At 33.4% G+C, this 22,000-nt stretch overlaps 1 protein-coding gene and 2 pseudogenes across 2 annotated transcripts in view; all 3 read right to left on the bottom strand.

Annotated features, from left to right (window-relative positions):
- MAGI2 (membrane associated guanylate kinase, WW and PDZ domain containing 2) overlaps positions 1–22,000 on the bottom strand; it is a 1,217,785-nt gene that overhangs the window by 744,882 nt on the left and 450,903 nt on the right. The window lies entirely within an intron of this gene.
- On the bottom strand, positions 1,250–1,367 carry LOC120592004 (uncharacterized; annotated as a pseudogene).
- Positions 16,254–16,372, bottom strand: LOC120591871 (uncharacterized; annotated as a pseudogene).

Below are 22,000 nucleotides of genomic sequence, written 5' to 3'. Positions count from 1 at the left end.
TTTATACCAACCAGCTCTCCAGCTAAAGATAGTTGAAGAAGACTCGAAACATAGTCAGGTGTACAGAAAGAAGAACCAAGGAGTATCTATCTACAAGAACTAAATACTCCTTTCCCTGTTAGAAATTAAAAAAAAAGATGCAGGGGGTGAGAAGGCAAGAGCCTGCAACATAAGAGGAGTACACAGCCCTCAGAATACAGAAGAAGCAGCACATTTGACAAGGATCTACTATATAGCCTATATAGATTTTTCGAAGCATATGCTTTGGGCTTGAAATGTACTTAAACATAACTTCTTTGGGGAAAAATAAAAGCATAGTAGGAGTAATAATAAGAGAATGACCAAGATTGGAAGTAAGTGGGTTAAGAGTGTATTGATGTAAGAAAAACTGAAGATTAACTAAAATTCGACAGCGGAATTTTAATCTTTATGAGAAGAATTACAAATTATATATGTCAGAAACTTCAATGATTGATGTAGAGAGCAACGATGGAAATAAAATTTTGAATGCAAATGTAAAACATTAAAATCATGAGAAATTGTGTAATTAAAAGTGGATTGGTAAGGCTTAAGAAACAAATTGAGAAACAGTAAAATAGCTAACACTGAATGTCTACTATATACCATGTACACTTTAATTCACTCTTTAAATGCTTTAATTCATTTTAACCTCACATGAATCTTTTGTTATACTACTGTATGCATTTTATAAATGAGGAAACAGAGGGCACAGAGGGTAAGTAACATGCTCAGGTCATATAGTAAGTTGAAGAGCATGGTTTCCAGCTCAGTCTGTCTCCAGAGTCCATATTCTATGTGTAACCATTATGTTACACTTCCTAAAGGCAAAATAAAAATTATCAAACAATATATTAAAATTTACCTATTCTCAACAAAGACTGAAGTATCTAATATAAAGAATTGTTCAGCTATCATGTAAAATATACAATGAGATTCTCAATCATTTCTTGAAAAATAATTCAAATTTACAGGATACACAAGCTTACGCACAACAGAAAATAACAAAACAAAACATAGTTTGTTGCCTAAATGGGGCAAGGTTGATTTTACACATTCTTGAACATTAAACTTTAGAAAACATGGAAGTAATCTATTTATTTATTTATTTATTTATTTATTTATTTATTTATTTATTTATTTATTTATTTTTAGGAGAGGCAATCCTTGGTTGACCTCACAGATTGCAAGGACCTTGTCAGCTTAGAATCCCTTATTTTTTTATTTTTTAAGCCTACAGCACTTGGTCTTCCTAGGTGATCTCCCATCCAAGTACTAACTAGGCCTGACCCTGCTTAGCTTCCAAGATCAGATGGGTTGGGCTTATTCAGGGTAGCATGGCCGTAGCAATATATACATTTTTAAAGCACTAAGATGGTCATCAATTTTTTTAATATCTGGAGAAGTTACTATTAATATGTGAATTCAGTAGAAAGACAATTACAAATAAACTCAACCGTAGCATTTTTAAATCATATATTTTTCCATAGTTTTCCATAAAAACTCTAATGTTCAGTTAAAAAATCTAATAATTATAGAAGATTAGGATAAATACTATAACTAACATAAACCAGCATATGGCTATAAAACATAAGTATTAAAATCAGTTCTTGCTCTTGCTCAATGTCAACCATTCCCCTACACACACACACACACACACACACCTCCTCTTTCTCCTTCTCTTTTGAAAAAATATATTTTTCCTTGTAGTTGACTTTTCTCAAAGCATACTTATGAATTCATTGTCCTCTCTTCCTCCCAAAGACTACCAAAAATTAAAAAAGATAAACTTTAACCCCCTAGAAATTTTTGTGCTAAGTGCTAAAAAATACAGATATAAAATCTAGAGATTGCAAAAAAAAAAAAAGCTGCTGACAAATTTAATAAACTTCATTTATAAATATAAATTTAGAAAATTTAATGAAAATAATACTAAATAAAAATATGGCAACTTGTTAAAGGAATACTACATAATTACAAAGTAGGCTATATACCAAAAACATGAGATTGGTTAATATTAGGTAATATATTCATATAATGCATTTCATCAGTAAATTAAATAAGAAATTATGAGATATTAAAATTGCATTCAATAAATTCGACATACATTCCTTAAATTTCAGTAAACCAGTAATTAAAATGTATTTTATGTAATAAAAAATTTCTATCTCAAACTTTAAGTCAAAATCATGCTGAATAGTAAAATATTAGTGATGTTTCCATTTATAATAAGAGTAAGACAAAGGTAGTTACTTTTACTAGGATTCTTTCTTTTATTCCAGGGTTCATTCTCAGACAATTTAAGAGATCAAGAATTTTGTTGTTGTTGTTCATTTTTGTTTGTTTAGCAGCAGGACAACCTTCTCTCCACCTCTAGGGGAACACATCACTGGCCTATGAGTCAAGTGGTCCTTACACCAAAGAAGGTTCAAAGGTAATTGGAAAGTAAGAGCTAGTTAGGAAGAAAGAAGAACATGAGCACAGGAATATCAGAATGAGAATGCGAATCTACATTTGAGAGCCTAGATTACACTTATAAGAAGAGACTTCTGGTCAAGATGGTGGAGTAGGTAAACTTCTTCCCATGATGACATCAAATTACAAATAAATGATTGAACAACCATCCTTGAGAAACACCTGAAGACTAGCTGAACAGAACTCCTACAACTAAGGATATAAAAAAGCCACATTGAGACTTGTAGGAGGGGCAAAGATGTGTAACAGGCTGATTCCACATCTATGTGTGTTATAAATTGGGAGAGATATCTCAGTTGTGTAAGTATCCCCTGAGGGCACCCATGCTGAGAAGAGGATTCTCCACATTCTCAATCTGGCTGTGAAAATCAGCAGGTCTTCATCCAGGTGAGATAAAAATACCTGTTGATCCAGGCACTTGCTCAAAAACACTCGACCTAAGCTCTAGTGAAGGAGCATCATTAAAAAGTGCCAGGGACATATGTAGAGGAATATTCTGGCTTCAAGGCAAGGGCTAGACGAGCAGCTCTTTCAAAACAGATGTGCTGGCAGGCACCACTGTTCTTTCCTTAAGCCCTTTATCTTCACAGCCAGCAGGCACAGGTGAAAGTGCTGGAAGTACTCACAGAAGCCATTGTTCCTTTGTTGATCCCTTCCTCCCACCCAGCCAGTAGGTGCAGGTGGGCACCAAATCTGAGCGTTCCATTGACTTTGCTAACAATATTCACTCCGCCTTGGTGATACCCTGAGACTGCCACATCTGACTCCAGTGCCCAGCCAAACCTCTTCCAGTGGCTTTTCCACACAAAAAGCCCACTTGACTCATGCTTCAGAATTTCCTTAAATCTTCTGAAAGTTCACAGACCCCAAAAAAGTAGAAACAGGACTTGGCATGCCCCATACCTCGTGCTAAGCAACTCCAAGCCCAGCACCAGTAGCCACCAGTGTGGATGGCAGCTAGGCCTCTCCCTGGAACCTTCAAGCCCAACAGAGGTTGCAACCATCTGCGGATCACTTTGTAGTTTCTACAAAGTAGCTCTAGGCTGGCACAGATAGGGGCTGACTTTGGCCGGCACTGGAGATCCTCCCAAGAGACCCCCAAACCAATATACCTCGTGGCCAGCATCAAATTGTAACAGAGATTGCACAACCACTCCCACAAATGACACATCCAAATGGCAGACTTAGCAAGCAGAGCCCTGTTTAAGCAAATCTTTCTCTGTGAGATCAGGTCCCATATGACAGCTCATCCACTGTAGTTATGCCAGAACTCACAGTCAACCAACCTGAGGGTAAATCCCACCAACTGATGTTCCAACTGCAATCAAGGTCCAACTACAATAGGAGGGCACACACAACCAATACAAGGGACAAAGCTGGAGCACCCGTTTCAGTGACTAGGGAGAATGTGCCACTGGATGCCACAGAACACTACCTACATAAGGCTACCCTGCCAAGACTAGGAGTTGTAGCAGATCTACCTAATACATAGACGCAAACACAGGGAAGTAGCCAAAATGAGAAGACTGAAACACCTCCCAAATGAAAGAATATGACAAAACTTCAGAAAAAGAATATCACCTCACACCTGTCAGAATGGCCATCATCAGTAAATCAACAAATGACAAGTGCTGGTGAGGTTATGGAGAAAAGGGAACCCTCGTGCACTGTTGGTGGGATTACAAATTGGTCCAGCCACTATGGAAAACAGTATAGAGGTTCCTCAAAATATTAAAAATAGAACTACCATATGACCCAGAGATCTCATTTCTGGGTATTTATCAAATGAAATCCACAACACTAATTTGAAAAGATATATACATTCCCATGTTCACTGAAGCATTTTTTTACAATAGCCAAGATATAGAAGCAACCTAAGCGTCCATTGATAGACCATTAGATAAAGAAGAAGTGGTCCGTATATGTAATAGACTAATACTCAGCAGTAAAAAAGAACGAAATCCTTGCATTTGCAACAACATGGATGAATCGACAGGGTGTATGCTCAGTGAAATAACTCAGACAGAGAAATACAAATACCATATGATTTCCCTTATATGTGGAATCTAAAAAACAAAACGAATGAACAAACCAAATGGAAACTAAGTATGGTGCCAGGTGGGTACTAGACTTTTCTGGGTGATCATTTTGTAAGTTACATATATTCTAACCATTATGCTGTGCATCTGAAATTAATATAATAGTGAATGCCTACTGTAATTAAAAACAAAGAAGAAATATTTAATGATAATTTGTGTGTGTGTGTAAAAGACTGTGCAATATACAATTTATGTCTCCTACTAAGGATCCTCTGTGAAATATTGGATATCAATACAGTAGAATAGAATTTCTTTTCGGTGAGGATGAAGGCACAAGTAAGTGTTGAGTACAGCTTCGAGTGTAGCATAAAGCAAAGGAAAGCCTGCCCAACATAGGACAGGTAATTATATGATTCGTGTTCTTAAAAAGATAAAATGTCATTAACTCTATAATCACCGCCTACTGAGAAAACCCAAGATAATTAACTGAAAATCAATTATAATAGAATTCAATGAGATAGCTGTATATAAAACTATAATATTAATATCTTATGTTACAAGTATGGACTTACATATGAAATATGATGAAAAAGAGTCAATTCTCAACAGCAACAAACATTATCAAATGTACATATCAAATAAGACATAAGTTGGTCAAAAATATGAAAAACTGTGAAAATAATTGCAATATTTTGAAAGAAATGACTTGAATAAAGAGAGACAAAATATATTTAGATAAAAATAGAATTATCATTAATTTTAATTTTCAAATTGAAAAAATAAAGTAATAATAAAAAAATTCTGACTGACATAGTCTAGAAAGCCTAAAAATATACACAAGTGCATATAAATATTTAGTATCTGATACAATAACATTTCAAATTGTGGGGATAGAATTCTGGCTTCTGATAATGGCAAAATGAAATGGTTGTATGAACCCTCCCAAGAATAATAATTATAAAAACTGAATAAAATATTATTAAAAAATTATTGTAGGACAAGAAATGAAAAGACTGAGAGACTGCAACTGTAATTCTAAGACGTGAACTCTTGTGAATTTTTGCGTAAGGGTTTTCATCAACCCCCACAACTCTAGTAGTGTAAACCCGAAGACTTGTCAGATCAAGGCGGTTGACTACTTAGGCTAAGGCTGACAGAGCAGCTAGATACTTAAGGAGGGAATCCCAGAAGCAAAAAAGCTGCAGAAAAGGCGAGACATAAAATCTGAATATAAACTCTATCCAAATACCTGACTGTCCACCAAATGACATAATAGGGGGAAAGTAGGATGTGTAGGCACAGAAAAAAAGCAGGCAGCATGAGAGAGAAACCTACCCTTAAAAGATAGAACTTCATTAGGTGAGATTTGAGACTTAATAGCTTTTTGAATGGATGCATTCTCTGACCTGTGCTCTGCTGGAGAAACAGAAAGCTGGAGTCTTCCTCAGAGGACAAAGCTAAGGGCTAGGAAAGCAGCTCAAGTTTACAAAAGAAGCAAGAGAAGTAGGAGAATCAGAGAAAGAATGTCTCCAAATCTGCATATAAATGCTGCCCATATCCTTGGCTAAACAATAAACTGTACAGACTCAGAATACTATACATATATATTCTACAGAAAATTAGATAAGGCAAAAAAATCAGTGAACTGATAACATATTAATAAAAGCTGTCCAATCTTAACAGAGAAAAAGATGTACTAAAATGAAAAAAGCCTCAGAAATTTGGAACAATATCAATTAGTCCACTCTACGCATAATTGGAGTTCCAGAAGTCTGAAAAGACAGAATAATCATTTCAAGAAACAACACAAACATTAACTTACTGATCCAGGAATTTCAATGAACCTCAAGCAGAAGAAAAAAGAGAATCATACCACAGTTATGATGTTGCTGCTAAAGGGAATGAAGTGGTAGGGGAGAGAGAATGAGCATATGAATGTGAAAAAGAGAAAGAAAAAAATAACACATCACATACAAGGGGGAAATGTTACGTTTAACTGTTGACTTCTCATCAGGAATAATAGAGTCCAGAATACATTGAAATAATATATTCAAAGTGTTAAAAACAGCAACAAAGAACTGTCAGCTAAGAATTCTACATGCAGCAAGAGTACACTTCAGATACGAAAGTGAAATAAAAACATTTCAGATAAATACAAACTGAAAGAATTCATGTCCAGCATGAAATGCAATGTAAGAAAAGGTAAAGGAAGCTTTAAGGCTGAAAAGAGTATAGACGATGGACTTAAAAACAGTAAAGATTAACACAGATGTAAAGGGACATATTATACAGATAAAAGGTCAGTTATTCAGAAAGATATAACATTATAACAATTTATATAATTTACAAGAAAGTTTTAAAATACAGGAAGCAAAAACTGACAGAACTAAAGTGAGAAATGGACAAAACCACAATCATGGCTGAAAATTAAAAAAAAAATCTATTGGTAAATGATAGAACAATTAGACAAAAATATCAGTAGGAATATAAATATTTGAAACACCACCAAACTGCTAATAAAATTGACATTTCTAAAACTGCACAACTGGTAGAGTAGAAATAAGGTAACATTATAAATTATGGAAAAATAGTGGGAAAAAATTCTCTGCAAAAGAATTCTAGTTTTCTTATATATAAAATGAGATAATAATAATGCCTTTCTGAAGTTAATCAAGTAAGTTTGCATATATCAAGTGTTCAGAATAATGTCTGTTACACAGTAAGTGTTATTTAGCTATTGTTACACTCCAGATGCCTTACAGAGTTAGGATTAAAATAAAGTAATATAAAATTTTACTATTTAATTATAATAGAGTTAGAAGAAAATTTACAAAAATATCTAGTTTAGGATAGAAAATTCTTTCAATGTATTACAGTAAAAGGGATTAGCAAAAATGATGAACAGTTTTAAATTTAAAAATATAATTATACACTAAAAAATAGCACTTATTACCTCTTAAATTGGAAAAGATAAAAAGTAAATAAGAGTTTTTGTTAAGTAAGAAAATGGAAAGCCTTTTTCATTACAATTATATAAACTGATAGCATATTAATGAGTATGGAGGATACAATTTTAGCAATTTATATTGAAAGCTTTTAAATTTTTCGTTAACTTGACTCAGTTATTTCTCTGCTAGGAATTAAACCTAAAGAAATCATCATGTATATATTCATAGATTTATGTATGAGATCATTTTTATCTCAGTGTTATGTATATAGTAATAGAAAACTTCATGTAAAAGTCTTAAATGTTTGACCATAGGGATTTAGCCAATTAAACTATGGTCATCCATCCATGCAATAGAACTAGAGTACTGTGTATGTACGAGTGTTTGTATATGTGTTTTGGAGGAATATGTAATCACATGATAGAAATGATCAATATATGTTCATTGGGACTTCAGAGACTAAATATGTGTCTGCTGCACTCAAACAAATCCAGTGCACATTAAATCTAAATACAATGTATGAAGAGAGAAAGCAGACAGAGTATTGCTAAATTACTTGGCAGAATAAAGGCCAAACTTAAGAGTCTGCTGGCAGGGTTACCAATAAGAAGCCAATCAATTCACCCTGGAATGATTGAGATCAACTGACTACATTGAAGATGGGTGTGAGGTGTGGCAGAATCAAAGAAACTGTTTAAAAATCTGTATCAGAATTTTCCAAGTTTCCATCAACCTGCTGACAACTACCACTCCTCATACCAAGGAGAAATTTTGAGGTGTATTCCTGGGGCACCCAGGCATCACGGTGTATCAAAAATAAGAGGTTGGACTTGAAAAAATAGGGATTAAATTAAATCTTTTATACTATATGGAAAAACTGACTTTCTAGCCCCATTTTTCCCCCTAGCTTCGGGTACCAGTAGACAAAAAGGAATGTCCTTTTCCATAGATTCTGAATTAATCAAAAGAAAAGACCTACATGTACTGTAATTTGGAGATCCTCATTGGTAAAGTCAGCTGTCCAGCACACTGCCCTTCAGGGAGGTCCAAAGCTTTCTTATGCAGAGTTTATAGTCACTTCATGGTGTCTCACAATGTAGGAGTAGAAGAAAGTATTTAAATAAAGTAGTTCATGACCAAAGAGAGATAACAGACTATAATGCATTCACTGAACAAGAACTGTATGCTGTTAAGAAAAGGGATAAAAGGAACAGAGAACAAGAATAAGAACTTAGAAATTAAAATTATGACAGCTGACATAAAGTATTCAAACAAGAGTTGGAGAATAAGACTGAGAAAATGTCTATGGACAAAAAAAGGACAAAGAATTAGACAATAAGAAGATTAAAAAGATAAATAAATAAAAAAAATCAACATAAGGCCTACCAGCTGACTAATAGCATTTCTAAAAAGAATACATATAATAATAAAATATACACTATATATAATACTAGCTGAAAGATATGTTTCTAGACTTCATGGCCCATCTTTTGCCCAGCTAAATGAATAAATACAGAGAAGCAAACAAAGTACTTCTTTGTGTTATTTTTCGATCACGAAAAATAAAGAAAGCTTATCCTTGGTGATCCTAACAGCTTCTAAGTAGGAAACAGATCTTATACAAAACCTAGAATAAAAACAGCAAAGAACTGATATACTGAAAGCTTAAATATAATGGAACAATACCTTCCAAATTCTCAAGGAAAATGATTTCAGTCTATAATTCTATGCCCAGCCAAATTCAGTCAAATGTAAGAATAGTTTAACTTGTCAAAAACTTTACCTGCTTTCTTATAAAACTTCTGGACAATATAGAGGACAGTGGTAGAAAGAATATTTCTATCATATAATGAATATAGAGCTTGAATTTTATACCATTTGAACCTATTATTGATTATTTTTAATTCAAAACAATTTAAAAATAAATTGCATTACAGGTATGTTGCTTCAAAATGTGAAGATAAATACTTTAGAGAATAGCAAAAAATTGAAACAGGCTATTTCTAGGGATGGGGCCTTGGAGATGGCAGTTATCCAGTGCTCTTTTACAAGACATTCCCTTATCACTGACTTTTTGTATTATATTGTTATATATCTTAGCATTTTTTTAAATAAAAATTTTAATGGCAACAAACCTCCCAAATACAACAGCAATATTTTTAAATGTTAGATGAATAGAGCAAGTTAAAAAAAATATGTGAAATGATTTCGATTTTGTAAAAATGCATTCATAGAAATAAGGAAAAAATAGATTGATAACATGCATGTTATTTTTACTTTTTCTTACTTTCCCAATTTTGTACAATAAAATTTTCTTATCAACTAAATAATTATAGCAAACACAACTAAACATAATTAGCTGGATTTGCCTGTAAATTTATCTAGTGTTCATAAAATGGAATCTGTGAAAAAATGCATCTTGAGATCTAAACTACCAACTTTCAAATGAGCCTTTATAACATTAACCACTTATTTATGAGATGGGGACTCCCTGTACATATAAACACTAACCATTTATTTATAAGACAGGAACTCCCTGTACATATATGGCCTATTAAATGAGGATGTGGCCTTGCCAGGAAAGCAATAAAGCGATAAAATTAACTTAGGTCGACAAAAAGAGATGCTTCATGTTCTTTAGTTAGACAACTTAGGGAACTTAAAACTTTATCATATGTATCTTCAATAAAATGTAGCACTCTGACTTGCTAACAGGTGACTTCTATCTGAGCAATAAATTCCTAAATTGGGTATCATTTTTAATGTGTTAAAACCAGACTAATAGATACAATTTTTAAAAAATTAATACCATTTTAAAGAGTTAGTCTTATTTATGATATTTTATTTCATGGTCCATAAAGAAAACATTGGCACAGTACTCAATATTACATCTCCACTGAAATATCCTATGAGGTTGAGTCCTAACATTAGATATATACTAATGCTGTTTTTGCATGATATAGATGATCTTAGGCCCAGTTTGTCCCATGTATCCAAAGCTTAGTTTATTCTTAATGTTCTTATTCTGCTCTAGTATACTAATTACACTTAGTCATCATGTCTCCTTCAGCTCCTCTAGACTGTGACAGTTTATCAGACTTTCCTTGTTTTTGATTATCTTGACAGTTTTGAGGAGAACTGGCCAAGTGTTCTGTGGAACACCCTTCAATTCAAATCTGTCTGATGTTTTTCTTATGCTTATGATGGAGTTATGAGTTTTAGGAAGGAAGTTCGCAGAGGTAGGTGCCATTCATATCACATGATATCAAGACTGCATGTTATTTCATGAGTTATCACTGATAATGTTAACCTTAAATATTTAGCTGAGAAAGTATTTATCAGTTTTCTCTCCTGTGAAGTAACTTCCCCCACTTTCCATACCATGCTTTTTAGAGGAAGGTGCCATGTGCACCCCACATTTACAGGGTATAGAATTATGCTCCTTATCCTTGATGGTAGAATACATACATAAATTACTTGATTTTCCTCAGTATGGAGATTTGTCAATTGATCTCCATATAATATTAACTCAATCATTTATTTCATACTTTGGGTTATAGTCCAATAACACATTGTTTATTGTAGTGCTCAAAATGTTCCATCTTTGGCCATTAAGAACTCTTTTGGTTGGTTCCTATATTCCTTTGACACATCTTCATCTTTGTATTTTTTGAGTGCTTCCTTACTTTCTGGCACTAGAAATTAATCCAAGTATATCTGTTAACTTCAGAAAATCGTTTTTTAGGGAGTGGCATAAACATTAACTTAGAATATGTGTTTTCATCCACTGATTTATTTTAAGATTCTCTAAATTCAGCAGAATAATGATCTGGTTTCTTTGTTATTTCAAGCTGATATGAAGAGGTAAGAGTTTTATTGTCTTATGTATTCTTATCAAATACAGTACTTATCTGTTAGGTTTTTGACAAATGCAGGATAGAATGCTTATTAAGTATAAGCATAAAATTGACATGATTCAAGTGCATCCAAGTAAATCATTTTGAGAATAAATTTTCTTATGTATATAAACCAACTGTGTGCTCACAAAGCAAATCGGCAAAAACTAACACTATTTGGAGATGGTTTTGTCCTTAAGATACTAATAATATTACTCCATCCTAGCAAACTGAACTTTAGCTATGGAGAAAAGAATTTATCAGTACTTGAGGGAGCTTTTCAGGGACAAGAGTTGAAGCTTGCAGTCAAGGAAAATAGTATTAATCAGATTTAATCCCACATCATTTTGTACAAGGCAGCTTTAAGAAGACGATTGGCTGAGCTGTCAGAAACTAAGACAATAAAACAAAAAATTAAAATCTTTAAAATTCAGTTTTTCCTACAGTATCAAATCAAAAGTACTAGTGATTTCCCACATCACCAACACTGGCTGATTTATTGATTGATTTAATTTTACACGATGATAACTGAATTTTTCAGAGGTTGTGCAATATCATAGCTTTTATGAGCTGACTTTCTTAAAATCAATTAATTGATTAAAATCTTTACTGAATATAATACTCAGATATTTAGTATTTAGTACCTCATAGGTTGTTACAATTTTATATGTATGTCATATACTCTAAATAAGGGCTTGATTATAGTTTGATCTGAAGTTCAATCCCACTAGTTATGTGACCCATCTTCAACCTCTTTGAGCCTCACTTTTCTTTCAGTAAACTGTGGGTAGCATTGTGAGGATTAAATCATTCAAAACAAAAAGCTTAGCACATTACATCTATCATACAGAAATGTTCAATGTATGTATATTTTTGTTTCATTTAGAGCAGTTTCATGGCTGTATGTGATTTGTACAGTTGCATTTAGAAGGACTCTATGCTTGGTTTCATGCTCTACTGTTGTTGTCTTGAATTTCTTAATAATTTTTGAATGAGGAGTCTTACATTTCCATTTTGCACTAAAACTTGTAAATTATGTAGCTGGTCCTGGGTTCACTCAATTAAACTGTAAGCTCTTTAAAGTATGAAATGCTATAGATGACTGAATATCTCCAAATTGTTCTTCAGTGCTTAGCCCAGTTTCCTGCATGTGGAAGATAACAGTTTATATTTATGGAAAATAATAGTAGTGGTTTATTTAAGACAATTTATGATATAGAGTTTCACTGGTAAATAATAGAAGACCTACTTGGGAAACAACATGCAATTATTTCATGCCTCAGTATCCACGTGGCTTTAATTACCAGCAAACAAATGCTAATGAAGGTAATATTATGAACTCTATTTCAATCACAGTGCTCATATGTATCTAAAATAATACCATTATTTTAATAAAAAGCAAGTCCTCTTCAAGGAGCCAAAACCGTTTATAAAATTCATCGTTAAGGTATACATTTCTATAAATTTAAAAAGCATTCTTGTTGCCTTTTGAGGTATGCTGGCTGAGATGTACAAAGGAGTCCTTTTAATGTAGAAAGGAGTCAAGAAAATTAAAATGTTAATCAAGCTACATTCAGAGACTGCAATATGCTGATCAGCCCTGCAGCCAGGCCAGGAGGACACCTTCAGAGCAAAGGAAGATTTCTGCTGGGATTCCTAACAACCCATTTCCCCACACCAAAGGAAGAGGAAACAGGAACAATATAGTCTTTAAGTGGCACCCTACACAAATAAGATCATTCATTCTCTGTGGCTAAAGCCATGGGGAACCTATGGATTAAAGGCTGGGAACTGCCAGCAGGCCTTTCAGGCTACATAGTCTGCCCCTTCCCCCCTTTTCACTGTATGTCCATATTAAAGGAAATGGGAACTAAAGAATGATATATCTGTATACTGAATTCCCAGAACTCTCCAGGTTTCTCTCATTCTCTGTCTCTGAGAGGAGATCAAGCTTTATCTGTGGAGTGTTACCCCTTTCCTAATAAACTTTCCTTTTGACTCTAACTTTGGCGCGTGTATTGAATTCTTTCTACATTCTCCACCAAAGAACCCTCTTCTCTCGATGGAGGGCTTGGTGTCCACCAGACACAGGGAAATTTGCCCTGTCTTGCATCAGTTTCACTTCTTGCCAGATGTTGTGCTATAATAAAACAGCAGGACTTAAAGAGGCCTAGTCCCTGGAAACTCTACTGGTTCTCATTTTGCCAAAAATGTCCAGTTATCAGTCCCTGATAAGTTAGCCTGGCTCCCACTGCCTTCTGCATGGGAGGAAGACACATGACCCATGGCAGCAATAATGCAGAGTGGTGCCATAAAAGATACACTGGGAAAGTATGTTGGATCAAGATATTAGAGTCCCAAAGGGAGTTAATGGTAGTTAATTTTGATTATCTGGTATAATATGCATGTCTTTATAGCAGATTCTGAGCTTCTTTCTTGGATTCCAAAAACATGATTTTCATCACTCTGGTTTGGCATATATTATAAGCCTAAAATGTGTTTTCTGATTGTACTTTACAAGGGCCTCAGAATTTTGGTGAAGAAAATTCATCTAAAATGGAAAAATCAACGAGATGCTATTCCTATTAGAATATCACTCTCTAAAGTAGGTAAACTAAATTAGTCAGGATACAGGGCTAATGATGCTCCAAGAAGACTGATTAGATCCAACAGAGGCTCTTTCGCCATCCTGAAGCTTTACACTACAGTGGGGCTGTAAATGACAATGCTTCATGCTATTTATCTCATGTGAACTTTAAGTGAGACAGCAAGGGCCTTTACAAAGAGCATGGGCCAGTGTTAAAACCAGCACTCTTATACGACAGCCCAGAGGGCATCCTGGAATCGCTATTGCAAGAAATCTGATAAGCGTGTGTGTATTTTGTATAAAATATGTTTACACATTTCTATGTATATAAATATACAGATACTTTTAAATTTTAATTTAAACCAGTTACCTTTCTTCTCCTAGTTGTGGAGTAAAACTAAATTAAATCAGTAGTCTTTACCATCTGCTGGGTATAAATCACTACTGGCTCTAGCAAGAAGCTAGTTTTCAGCCCAGCACATAAAACCTTTACCAAAACACATTTCAGCTCTCTGGCATCATGACTCAAGGACAGACTCTGCCTGCTGATCCTGTACCCAATGACTTGACTCCAGTTGACTGATTCTGTTTAAGGGTAACAAACCAATCTACTGCTGTAGAACAGCAAAAATACAATTGCCTGAAATCTCATAAGGCAGCTTCTCCTGAGATGTGAATATAAAAGAGCAGCGGTCGTGTATTTGCATCAACAAACTGCCCAAAGCAATTCTTCATCCTACCCTTGCACATCCTCTGCAGACATATTTTACTCCACCTTAGAATGTGAACAAGGTGATTTACATATTAATGAGAACCAACTGAAACTAAGCAATTAGGCAGGTGAGGCCCCAGTTAGGGGGACAAATATTTTAAATACTGTTAAGTGGAAATCCAGAACAATCTAAAGATAAATAGACTTTGTATTCTTTTTCTTCTTTAACCTAGGTTGCATTAATGAGAAGTTAATTGATTCTTGACAACTTTAATGAGTATTTATTAACTGCATAATTGGAAAGAAAAATCCATGGATGTAATCGGCATCTTAATTTCTTAGAGCCAATGTGACTGACTATGAGAAATCCCCACAATGTGCTGTGCCCATCTCCCCACAAGTATCTAGGCAACGGTAAATCTCCGCAGTTCATGCTTCCTCTATTTCTTTGCCTGCTTAAATAAGAGGAATATGCTGTCTAGAGGCAACTCTGGGAGTGGAGTGAGCACTCTGTGGATGATTCCAGCCCCATTTTATCAGAAACTTTCTGTGCGACTTTTATAATTATGTAATTTTTTTCAGTAATTATTTGTCACTGATCTCCTTTTGGCTTCCATTTTCTCATTTGGAAAATGATGAAGATTAACTCTAAATTCCCTTTGAACTCTAAATTATATGTTTCTAATGGTAAATTATATGGTGACTCTTGTATTTTAAGGACCCAATCAGTAATTGCCGTCCTGTCATCTAATCCAAAATAGTCTCTTTTCATCAAACAAATGCTAGCAAAGTTTTTACTAAATGACCAACTGGAACTATCTAACTTTCTCCTTATTTACAGCCTAAATAAGTTACTCTCAAAATGTGGTTCCTGAACCAGTAGCTCCAAGTTCATCAGAGAACTTTGTAGAACTGTAATTTTGCAGCCTCATTTAGACATACTGAATTGAAATTCTGGGAGTGAGGTTCAGCAACTAATGTTTTAAGTAGGCTTCTTGATGATTCTATAATGTTAAAGTTTGATATCCACTGATCTACTTATATATTTCCTGTTTCATTTATTTAATCCATTTGGAAAAAGAAAAGCTGTTTTGTGAGTGGCTCTATCACCGTAGGTGACCATTATTCATGAACGGAGACTAATGAACTGGTACCGTATAGGTCTTTGTTCAGAAAAACATCCTTCTCCCCTGCAGCCTCTAACTCTGACTTGTTTCTTCTTTCATCTCTGCAACATAATTATTGTTTTACCAATTGGACTTAACCTCAAAAATGTAAGTAATATTTGTAAAGTACTTTAGAATTTCAAATCACTTTTCATAGATAGTGTCTCCTGATTATCACCCTCTCTTTATAGATAACTAGAGCCTCAAGGAAGTTAAGTCATTTTACAGGGTTACAGGGTCGGTAAATGCAAAAATTGGGATATGAAATCATTACCGAATACTTTATCTTCAGTTTTCAACCAAAATTCCAACCAAATTTTTGGGAAATAAAAGCGTAGTTAATGAAAAAAGACCTTTTATCCTTAAACTAGAAAAAACTATTGGGTTTAGAATTTATTTAATTTTTTTTTTCTGCCTACAGAACCTGGTCTTCCCAGGTGGTCTCCCATCCAAGTACTAACCAGGTCCGACCTTGCTTAGCTTCCGAGATCAGATGAGATCAGGCACGTTCAGGGTGGCATAGCAATAAGGGGACTAGAATTTAAAAATAGAAATTCCTGAGGGGAGATAATTGGAGCCTTTATGTTCATTTGCAACAACTCTTTTATTTGTAAAACTTATATTTAAATTTATTAAGATGAATGATAGTAACATAATTCATAAGAAACTCATTTCATTCATAAGTTCATCATACAAATGTAAAAATTTTCATAAAATCCCTAAGAAATCAGTTTAAATTTAAGATTAGAAAACAGATTGATGAAAGATGATAAGCATATCGACATGTAAATTAAGAAAACATAAAGTACAAGTAAATCCACTGTCATATTTTAGAAAATATTCTGAACTCAAATATCCAAAATGAGAGGTAATAGGAAGAAAATATTTGGGGTAAAGGTCACACATTAGACTTTATCTCTGCATTACTATTTAAGTCGATGTATTTTTACTACTTACAATATTAGTTAATAATTTTTAACTCAAGCAACAAAATCTTCAAAATGCTGAAACAGAGCACTTACATGAATAGAAAACTGCTTGAATTGTATGTGTCTTTTCCAAGCATTTTTCCTTTTAACCAAACTTCACCTTAAGATTGTAAAATAAAGAACTCAAAAAGAACACATTAACCAAAGTTGTTTTTTAAAACATTTATGTGGAGTCTTCAAAAAAAAAAAAAAAAAAAACGTGGCTTTACTCAGTACAGAAAACAGTAGTGCTATAAATTAGCCTAAAGGCCCACATTTCATGATTTACTTGACAGTTTATCAGTTCTAGAAAATGCATGCAGGCAATTTAGGTATAAAATAAAGGCAAAGACTCTAAAGGCCTGCTATTCAACTCAAAACATTATATGCACTAAAGATCTTCATATTCCAAAGGTTGAAAGAGTATGGTCAACTTAATTCACTTGGTTTCATTAGCAGAAATAGTGGTATGGAAATCTCTGTATTATCGAGTTAAAGGTTAATAGTTTTGTTTAAAAAATATGTTCAAATTAAACAAATTATTTGGTTTGAATTAAACGAAATTAATTTATTTCTAATCAATCTGTTTTCTAATCTAACCCTCCTCAAATACTTATGCATAATGAATTACGAATGAATATACTAAATTATATGAGTATTTGGTACTTGAAATATTTTTCAATCAATTGTCCTATGTTTTAAACTAAAGAAAAAAAAAGGTGATTCTTTTAAACTCAGGTTTTTAGGCTTCAGTAAGAACTAACTTCTCAAAATAAAGTCTGGAATAAAATTGCTTGTCAGTCTATATGACAAATCAAGTAAATTTGGAAGCTCATTCTCACTCAGCAAATAGGCTTATGAAGTATACCATTTATTTCTTGCATTTCTGTGAGCTCTATTATGTTTCAGAAGCTATTTCACTTTTTATATAAATACATTTCAGCACCTGGTATACTTGGAATATCTTTGGGATCCCATTTAGTTGTTCCACCTAGAGTTTATAGCACTTATCCTCAAAACTTGTCAGAACAATATAAGATATACAAGCAAGATATACAGTGAAGTTAAGATGAATAATCAGTTTGGTTAAACAAAGTTTAATATAATTTAAATAAACACATACCACAAGATAAAAATATAATGTGAATCTATGGAAAACGATTTTGAAAACCCATTATCTGAATGGGTAAAATAGTTATAAATGCTGTGTTTTATATTATGAATGACATATCCGTGTATCCAGTCAATGTACTACTACGCTTTTACCAATTAGTGTATAATGATCTTTACTTTGGTATGGCAAGTTGTATTTTCAAAGATGTTTATCATCTCTTTGGTGCCATTTCCACTGACTATGATAAAAAATAAAAAATAAAAAAAGATAATAATAACTAATACAAATAGCCAGTTTAATAAGTAGTTTTGTTTCAAATAATCATCTGTAAGTAAGAAGCACCCAAAATATTTGCTCAAAAACCATATTTTATAAATGGCAGTTGAGTTTCCAGATCAATTGACCCAATCTTATTTAATTCATAGTATAACTGAGCTAAAAACACTCACATACATCTCCAGTGCATTTGACTGGGAGCGCCATACATTAGAACTTTTAAGTTCGACTTACTTAAACATATTTATATAATTTTATGTACAAAGCACTCTTCTGAAGGAAAAGAAAATCACTCTTTCTAATTTATGTGAAAAAAAAATGTGTTTTCTGTTACTCAGATTGAAGGCTCAGAAATTTGTTTATCTCCTTGTAGAATCTCTGACTTGATTCTTCCTCCATTGGTAGTAATCTCACTGTTCCTAGAGGCGTTTTCAACCCCTCTCTTGAAATTTCAACATCAAAGGGGGCAGAGACAGTGGTGTGGTAGCTCACACTGGTTTATGACAGCCAATCTTTAAACTTTCAGTAATTTTGAGAGCTAGTGTTAAACATAGCCATTATTAAAAGTTAAATTATATAAACCTATTTAAATTATATTTAAAAAGATAGATATTTAAATTCATCAATTTATACTTATTTTACTATAGTTTACTATTATTTATACTCAAGGATATTTATGTCTATTGCATTTGCATGGTAGAGATACTATAAAATGATGTATTATTGCATATTTCTTTCCAAATCTGTGTTTACTGATGACACGGTAGCTTAAGTTTGGTCATGGTGGGAGTATTTACACCATAGGAATTGGCAAACACTACAAATTAGAGCTTTTTCTTCCAGGGAGCTGGCTTCCCCAGACAACCTCTGGCTTCTATCATAATTAAAAGTGATGCGTAGCCAACAGGTAGAGAGTATGCATTTAAAATAGAAAACAAAACACTTTGCCATATGACACTCTCAAAATTTTCATGTATTGTAATTGGGACAAAATAAGCACCAGGAAATAGTACAAGGAAAAACATCACAAGAATTGTAGCTTAATAGGTATTATGCAGGGGAGTGTTGAAGAAGAGTGAATAGAGATGTTTTGGGTTGATTATATGTACTTAAATTGATAAAGTTATTTCTTCTTCTTTGTGTTCTTTGAATAATGGCCAAGAAATTGGTCCCCAGACACAGACAAAATCCCAAACTTGAAGTCAGAAAATGAACAGGTATAGCCATTAAGAGTAATGCATCTGAATCAGGTTTAAAGGTAATCAAATTTTACCTTGCAAAATGATACTTCAAAAATCATTTTACACCAGAAAAGAGAAAGAAGGACAAAACAAAATATCAGAAAATAAATTCTAGTATATGCCTCACCTGTGTACATAGGTAGACTGTTTGATGTTCCCAGGATTTAGCATATAGAAATAACTTGGCTAACATTTACTAGATATTATTTTGTATGTATCGAATATCACATAATAAAAATGCTTGAAAAGTAATCCTACCTTACATAACTGCCAGCTGGGTATTTAGCCTTTATTATCCTCAGTTTCCTAATCTACTAAATAGTCAAAGTGAGAGTACCTTCCTCATAAAATTGTTGTACATTTTTAATTATATAATGTATGTAAAGGAAGGGTTCTTAACCCTAACTAAACATTGGAATCACCTGCGAGCTTTTAAAAACTGCTAATGCTCATGGTCACAATCCTAGAGATCTAATTTAACTGATCTGGGGAGGAGGTAGGCATCAATATTTTAAAACATCTCCCTAGATGATTCTATCATGCAGTTTGTGTTGGGAATTTCTCTTAGCCATTATTATTAATCTTTAATTAATCCCCATTCCCACCAATTCCATTGCAGTCACTCAAGTCCACTATAAGTGCTCTCTGTCTGGCTTTCCTGCTGCCACTGCATGTCCACACTCCAATACATACTCCAAGCACCTGCCAGGAATCTTTAAAAAATGCACAACAGAATCTTCTACTCAAAACCTTCCTTTTATGTTTTCTATCACCTTAGATATAACTGCAGAACTCTTCCCTACAAGGCATTTTTGGGAGGGTCCTTGGCTTCTTTTCTAATCTAGTTCATATGTGTCTTCCCATCTCCCACTCCAGCCCAGATTCTCTGATCTCTTTGCTAGTTCTTAAACACATAAAGCATGCTCTCTCCTTAGTTCATCCACACTTGCTCTGCTCTCTGCCTGGAATACCCAACTACTCTAAATGTCTTGGCTCACCCTTCCTTCATTTGGATACCTGATCAAATCTCGTTTCCACAAAGACTTTCTTGACCATCCTATATCTAAGACTGTAACTTCATTCTACCAATGAAGAATTATCACTTTTCATCCAATTGTCTAACTTTATTTTCCTTTATAACACTAATCACATTAATTTTATCACATATGTCTTTTTTATTGTATCTTTTCCCCATAGAATTTGAGCTGTACAAGAGTATAAGCTTTGTCACTTTTGTTTGTCACTGTGTCCTCAGCATACAAACATGGACAGATACGGAATAGAAATTCGGTAAATACTTGTTGAATAAATAAATAAATATGTAGTCAGGATAAGTTATATCCAAGTTCTGTGTGTCCCAGAAAATTCTAGAATTCTTTTAGTTCCTTGTTTAAAACAGAAAAATCAATTAGCTTCACAACAGATGGCAAACCTAAAGCCAAGCAGCCATCTTGCTAATTCCGACATCTGTCACAAGATGAATTAAGCAGGAGTGTGCATCGATCAGCTAAGATTCATCAGCATTATAGGAACACCTCAAACCCTAGCCTTACCATTGGTATTTCCATGAATTCTGAAAGAGAACACGTTGGTAATCCATAAATCCAATGAGCAGCAGTTAAATCAATTTTAATTCTGTTCTGTTAGTGATTTGAAGGAAAAAGTCATCCTATATTTTATATGTGATTTGAAAAATCCAGATCAACACACCACGTAATCTAATTGTACAATTTTCTTCTTAATAAGTTTACCATTTGTAAATCAAACAATTTTATAGAGTGCTCAATACATTAAATGTAGTGAATATAAGTGTGTGCTAGAGTGCTTTCAAAAGAAAAAGAGTACTGTTTTTCCCTCCATAGTACTGACGATATCTGCTGAGTTTAAAAATAGATGCCATCCAATAAATATTATTATCATAATCTCATCATTATTAAGAAACAATAATGAAACTGATGTTTCTTCCTTGGAAGTGGAAGCACAAAATAACCTCTTAGAAGCATTCAAGCAAGCACTTTGTTTATTTTGGTGTAAAGTGATATCGGAAATGGTTAGAATGTTGCATGAATTCACCAATTTTGTTTTGTGTTATATAGACACAGCCAGACTCAAATGAAATATGCTTTTATTGAAGTAATAGTGCTCTTAATCACAATACAGGAAATTAAACTATCAGTTCTTGTCAAACAAAAAGTAAGTTGTTTTAAGGAAAAAGAATTCTTCTGACATTTACTCAAATTTTATTCTTTCAGGAAACAAGCAATTCTTTGACAGAAAAATATGTTAGTGCCAGAGGATATGTACTCTTCCGTTATATTTTGCTAGTTTTCTATTTTCTCAGCACATAAGGAACAGATGGAAATCCAATGAAATAATTTCTTTTACATTCTAGCAATAAGGAAAACTAAAATTCAGTGAAATGATCTAACCAAATTTACCACATATATGTATACATATTTTCAAACCTTATAGGTAGTATAAAACCAATGTGAAATCATGGGAATTATTAACATAATATTTACTTTTTCATTTCTTTTCAGACAACTTTATAGTTGTTATT

This window comes from Pteropus medius, unplaced genomic scaffold (assembly GCF_902729225.1).
Source record: "Pteropus medius unplaced genomic scaffold, Ma_sr-lr_union100, whole genome shotgun sequence".
Classification (NCBI taxonomy): Eukaryota; Metazoa; Chordata; class Mammalia; order Chiroptera; family Pteropodidae; genus Pteropus; species Pteropus medius.
Note: the sequence above shows the minus strand (reverse complement) of the source record. Positions and strands in the feature narration are given on the sequence as shown.